Raw genomic sequence first — 6,959 nt, forward strand, 5'->3', positions numbered from 1 at the left:
CTCTGATGTTCTTTCAGACAGGGTAGAAAAATGGGGTAGGCTGATAGTATGGACAGTTGAACGTTTAACTCGTTAAATGATCATATACAAAATGTACACATTTAATAAATTCTGCAAACCCAGAAAGACATGTGCTTTCAATTTTAATGAAGATAAAGCTAAGACATTGACCAAATCTGAGGTTAAGGCCAAGTTTGGGGGGGATATCTGTGTACATTGTACAATAGAAAATAAGAATCCTCATTATCATCATTAGGCCTTATAGCGGCATGATACTTTTCTAATTACAGAGCACTTTCACATATGTTGCTTGTTTCATCCTCACCACAACCCTGCAAAATTAGAATAGTGATTATCTCCATTTTACAGACATGAAAACTGAGGTTGACAGATTCAGTGATTTGCCAAGGGGACAAATAGCTATGAAGCCAAACAACCAAAAAACAAAACAAAACAACCTCTTACTCTGTGGTTGGGACAAATATGAAATTGTAGTTTACAGCTCTAAAATTAACTACATAAACTCAGAGTGAAGGCAAGTGAAATACTTCTTTTAGTGAAATACTTCTCTAAAAGGCATGGGAAGGGTGCCTAGCTGACTCAATCAGTACAGCATGTGATTCTTGATCCAGGGTTGTGAGTTTGAGCCCCACGTTGGGTGCAGAGATTAATAAAAAAATAAAAATAATAAATAAATAAATAAATAAATAAATAAATAAATAAATAAATAACAAATAGGAGTTTCAGTTGCTTCAAGCTTCATATAAGCCCATAGTGTTATGTGGTTGCTATATGTGCTATATATGCTATTGAGATTTCAGAGCTATATTAATGGATGTAGTGTGTCCATCACATTGGAGGTGACCTCTTTGTATTTAAACTTGGTCAGAGCATCTCTAAGACATTGTTTTACTCTGGTTGCAGTATTAGAAGAAAATAAGGATGTTTTACTTGGAAAAGCAAAGACTGAATGATGAATTTTGTGTTAAACATTTTCTGTGGGCCAACTGGTACAAAAGCTGAAAGAAAGCAGCTTTCAGATCATTAAAATAATTTTCTCACCATTACAGTTACCTGAATTGAAGGGACAACTGCTGCTTATAGGCAGTAAGTCTAGTCCACCTACTCCCACACCACTCTTCTGGAAAGGTTCAAACAGAGGTTGGTCAGCCACTTGTTTGTTATGTTGTAGAAAGTTTGTACATTATATCATCTCTGATGGCCTTGCCAATTCAAATATTCTTCAAGTCTAGGATTCTTTCACTATGCCCAGATGTATATCATGAGGTCTAACTTTGGGACAGCAATTTTTAAAAAGATTTTATCTATTCATGAGAGACACAGAGGGTGGGGGAGGACAGAGACATAGGCACAGGGAGAAGCAGGCTCCATACAGGGAGCCCAATGTAGGACTTGATTCTGGGGCTCCAGGATCATGCTCTGGGCCAAAGGCAGACACTAGATGGCTGAGCCACCCAGGTGTCTCTGGGACAGCAATTGATGGACTCCCCAGGATTGACTGCTGGGTTAAAATGGGACAACTGCATGAGTAACGATCCTGCAAAATAAGAAAACTTTGACTAGTTTTGAAAAGTTTCTTATGACATGCCACCATTTATAGGATTTGTCTCAAGCTCAAAATGAACTCTAGCCTCTGAGATACATTTTGCTAGGCTATGATGTCATATGAATCATCCTGAGGCCTTTAACATGTGCCAAAGATGGCTTTCTGAAATAACAAGGGATTTTCTCACCAAAGTCATCCCTGGAGCCAGACTGCCTGGGGCCAAAGCCCATTCCCAACACTTGTTGGCTGTGTCACCTAGACAGGTTGCTTAATTTCTGTGTGGCTCTGTTTCCTTCTTTGTGGAAAATGTGAATAATGATAGTACCTATATCATAGATTTATGTAAAGATTAAGGTGATTATTAAATATAAAGCTTTAGAACAGAGCTCAACAAATACCAAATGAATATGAGTGTCAGTTCAATAACATAAATAAAAAGTACGGGGTAAAGGTGGCCAATTCAGTAAGTATTTATTGTGTACCTACTATGTTCCAGATACTGTGCTATCCAAGATTTAGCATAGGAGAATCTGGCTTTGGAAACAGGCAAAATTGGATTCTAATTCCAGCTCTGCCCTTGGCTATGAGCTGGGTGGCCTTGGGCATGTTACATAACCTGTTCAAGGGCAGCCCGGGTGGCTCAGTGGTTTAGCGCCGCCTTTGGCCCAGGGCCTGATCCTGGAGACCCGGGATCGAGTCACACGTCAGGCTCACTGCATGGGGCCTGCTTCTCCCTCTGCCTGCTTCTCTCTCTGCCTGTGACTCTGTCTCTCTGTCTCTCTCTCTCTCTCTCTCATAAATAAATAAAATATTTAAAAAATAACCTGTTCAAGTCTCTGTTTCCTCGTGTAAAATGGGGATAATAATAACATGGGGCTACACAGAATTGTTGTTAGCAGTAAATGAGGTAGGTAGTGGGTATATGCGTGGCATATTGAAGGAGGCTCATTAAGTGGTAATATATGACATCTGTAGGCTGAGGCCTGTATGATGAAATGTAACAGGAATAAATGTCAAGTCTTGTATCTGAGTTCAAAACTCAGCTGCAAAATAACATATCACTTGCACAAGTGAAGAATAAGAAAGGGTTGAACTGGCAAGAGCTTGTATGAAAAAAGAGTTGTGGGTTTTAGTTGACCATAGGTTTCTTATGAGCCAACAGAATGATCTGACCACCCTAGGACTAATGTAATTTTTAGATGGTATTAATAGAAATGGTAAGTTGAGATCCCAGAAAATGATCTTTTCACTGTCCTGTGTGCTCTGTGCCAGTCAGGTCACTTCAGATGTACAGGACTGCATTTTGTTCACGTTTCTGGATAGACAATGATAAATTCATTGACAAACTGTCCAGAAGTGGTAACCCAGTTTGGGAGGCATTGGAAAACTCTTTCTTGAGGATGAGATTAAAATAACCCAGGGAGGGAAACACTAAGACAATATTTGAAACAGTTCTTTCTTCTAATGAAAATGTTTACAGAACACACCCCACATCCAATCTGTCAGCAAATTCTGTTGACTCTTTTCTTAGATTATATCAATAATCCAATCATTTCTCATCACCTCTCTGCTACTGTGCTGACCTAACCCAGCCTCTCTTGCCTAATTATTGCAATAGCCTCTAGCAGATCTCTCTGCTTCCACCTTCTCCCCTCAGTCTACTTTTCATGCAGAAAACTAGACAGTCTTTTGCAAATGTAAGTCTAATGTCACTCCAGTGACTTCGTTTTTTATTCATGGTGTGAGTCAAAGTCCTTACAGAGACCTACAAATGTCTTGCTTGGCCCAGCTCCCACCACCTCTCTGACCTTATCTTCTGCTCTCCCCCTTGCTCGGCTTCAGCCACTAGAATCTAGTCACAGTTCCTCCAGCCAGCCAGGGATTCTCCTATATCAGGGCTGTTGCATTTACTTCTCTTCCTGACAAGAACCCGCTTTACCTAGATATCTGTGTGCCTTATTCCACATGCCCTTCAAACCGTAAGTCAAATGTTATCTTCTTGGTGTGATATTCTCAGCTACCCTTTTGATTTTTTTAATTTTTTGTTTTTAAAATTCTTTTGTATATTTTTTTATTGGTGTTCGATTTGCCAACATATATTACAACACCCAGTGCTCATCCCGTCAAGTGCCCCCCTTAGTGCCCATCACCCAGTCACCCCATCCCTCCAGCCCACCTCCCCTTCCACTACCCCTTGTTTGTTTTCCAGCATTAGAAGTTTCTCATGTTTTGTCACCCTCTCTGATTTTTCCCACTCATTTTCTCTCCTTTCCACTATAATCCCTTTCACTATTTTTTATATTCCCCGTATGAGTGAAACTACATAATGATTGTCCTTCTCCAATTGACTTACTTCACTCAGCATAATACCCTCTAGTTCCATCCATGTTGAAGCAAATGGTGGGTATTTATCATTTCTAATGGCTGAGTAATATTCCATTGTATACATAGACCACATCTTCTTTATCCACTCATCTTTCGATGGACACCAAGTTTCCTTTCACAGTTTGGCTATTGTGGACATTGCTGCTATAAACATTGGGGTGCAGGTGTCCTGCTGTTTCACTGCATCTGTATCTTTGGGGTAAATTCCCAGTAGTGCAATTTAAACTACCCTTTTTAAATTGCAACAATTTCCCCACTGGACACACACTTTTGTATTTCCTTTCTTTGCTTTATTTTTCATGACATGATTTATCATTGTTTAATATTCTATAGTATATTATTCTATACAATAGTAGATATATAAAATATGTAAAAATGTATTTTAAAAACCTATAAAATATACTATGAACCTGGCAGGAGTTGGGTGGCCATGAATACTGCCCTCTTTGAAGTCTCAGTAACTGAGTTAACTACATAGAGATACATTTGCAAATGAATGTTGGCCTAACCCTGGAAGCACCACTAGTGAGATATTCTGGACTCAGGGAAGACAACAGTATCTTCTTGATGTTGTAAAACTATTATGTGTAAGAAGTAGACTCCATCTGGGTTGCTACTTGAGACAGAACTAGAGCCAGTGAATACAAATGGAATATATACAGGCAGACATGGGATCAATCAAACAATTTGAAATTCTCAGGTTGTGTCATGAAGTGGATTCCCCATCCCTGGAGGTGTACAGAAAGAGGCTGTGTACCTACCTGTATGCTCTGTTGTGAAGGAGATTGTGCACTGGGTTGGGGATTGGACCATACCACCTTGACAATATTTGTAGCTGTGAGATGCTAGGGCCAAAGGTGTGCGAGCTCAAGGATCAGGAGTAATTTACATTTTTAAAAAACATGGGTAGAGAATCTTTGGCCTGTGTTACTAGAGTCCCAGAGACAAGTTCTTCTCCTAAACGTCCATTCCACCCTAACTGAAATTCCATTTCCCAGAAATTACTCAATGCTAGGCTGATGATTAGAGGCCAGCCAGGGGTAAAGGGACTGATTCCCATGGCAACCAGGTTGAAAAAAGTGCCATGTGGAGCATTGTCAGCAACAAGCTAAGGTTGCATTATAAATAGATATTTAATTCATTGGATAGTTTGTGACGACTTCTGCATTATAAATAGATATTTAATTCATTGAGATAGCTCTGACAGCGAGTAGGAAAGTTAAATCCCAATGCCACTCTTTGTCTTTAAGTATTTCACAGTTAATTGACAACTATTTTTTCCCTTCTAAAACATGTAGAACTTGGTTCTCTAAGTGAAAGAATGGTATATGTGAGTGTTTTGAGAAAACCAACTAACAGTCCAGTGTCACAATATTTCTCACTATTTGTTTCTCATTGAAAGGTTTATCAAAATTTTATCTGATTCCATGAGCACCTACCTGTGTTTAAATCTTTATGATATAGGAGATCTCAGATTCAATGTCTGGATTTCACAAGTCTTTTATTCTGTCATTTTTGCCTCATCTTCTTCCTGCTCTTCTAACTCAGAGGCTTCTCCAGATTTCAGACCTTGGCCCTCTGCTCTTTTCTTTTCTTTTTCTTTCACTTGGTTAACAGCTAAAGTAATCAAGTAATCACTTGCTAACTTGCATAGCCCTGCCACTAGCCTTGACAATACACTTTGGAACACCTGATGATTTGCAAAACAAAATCAGACCTGAGCAAAGAACTTCTATCCTAAAACCAAGGACCAACAACAAGCCACCCTTTAGTGTTCAAAATGTACAGCTTGATTGAGGGTTGGGGATTAAGAGTTTGAAGGCTGAGAGTAGTGATCAGCAGAAAGCAACAATTAGGTTTTGCTAAATTCAAATGTAAAAGCATTTTTGAAATGCAATTTTTAGAAACACTATAAGAAATTAGTATAAGCCACTAATAGCATCTCATCAAATGGAAATCAGAGTGAGACTTTGTACTTCTACATTCCAAAGAGCTTAATACAAATTAGTTTATAGTATTCAGTGTTTCATTCTGTAAGGATTAAGGGAAATGGGATGCATTTTTTTTCCATTAAGTTGCTGGGTAAATAAGCTCCTTAATGTAAAATTTTATTTTACAATAAAATTCTAAATTTTATTGTGGTCTGGGATAAACAACTTACTGTGTGCAGCACCCTCATGTATTGCTCTACTGAACAGTGTTAGCTTAGAATTAAACAGTGTTGGGAGGTAAGGAACTTCAGGGCCAGGTTTGAGGAATCATGACCTCCTCTAGGACCCATAGGTCAATTCTTCTGAGGTCTTGAACAGATTCAAGGAACTAGGTAAGTCCCCTTCCCTAATCCAATCCCCATAATATGTACTGAATTCCCACCCATAGAGCAAATGGTATGCTGATCTAGGGAAGGTCATGGGTTCAGCATGCAAGCTGATCTCTATTTAGAGTCCTGGGAGGAGACACCAGGAATCACCTGCTCCCAGCTTCACTTGCTTACTCACTCTCTGAGATCCCACTACCAGAGACCCATTCCTTTGGGAAAACAAAACTCTCTTCAGGGAATGGCAAAGTATTCAGCATTTATCAATCACTTACACGTATGGGTGAATTAATGTACACTCCATGATTGTTAGGTAAGGTGCTCGCTTTGGCAGCACATATACTAAGATTGTTAGGTAAGGGCCATAAACACACTTCAACAATTTCAAGGTTCTGCAGAGGGCTAATCCTAGTGTTTAAAAGCAGGTATGCTGTGGAAGTAACATGGTAAAAGGGATATACTTTCAATGTTTAGCCTCTTTGGGCTGAACTTGAAGGGAACATTGCCATTTATCCATCCATCCACTCAATAGGAAGATGGAAGAACAAAAGGACATCCTATTCAGTGACCATGTCTCAAACCAAATTGGGAAGTACTCTTTTGGAGCCTTCCCTACCCCATCTTTAAGCACCTTCCTTTGTGCTAGCAGCCCCATGCTCTTATTCTGCTATGATGGTCAGCTCCAGTATA

This window comes from Vulpes lagopus, chromosome X (assembly GCF_018345385.1).
Source record: "Vulpes lagopus strain Blue_001 chromosome X, ASM1834538v1, whole genome shotgun sequence".
Classification (NCBI taxonomy): Eukaryota; Metazoa; Chordata; class Mammalia; order Carnivora; family Canidae; genus Vulpes; species Vulpes lagopus.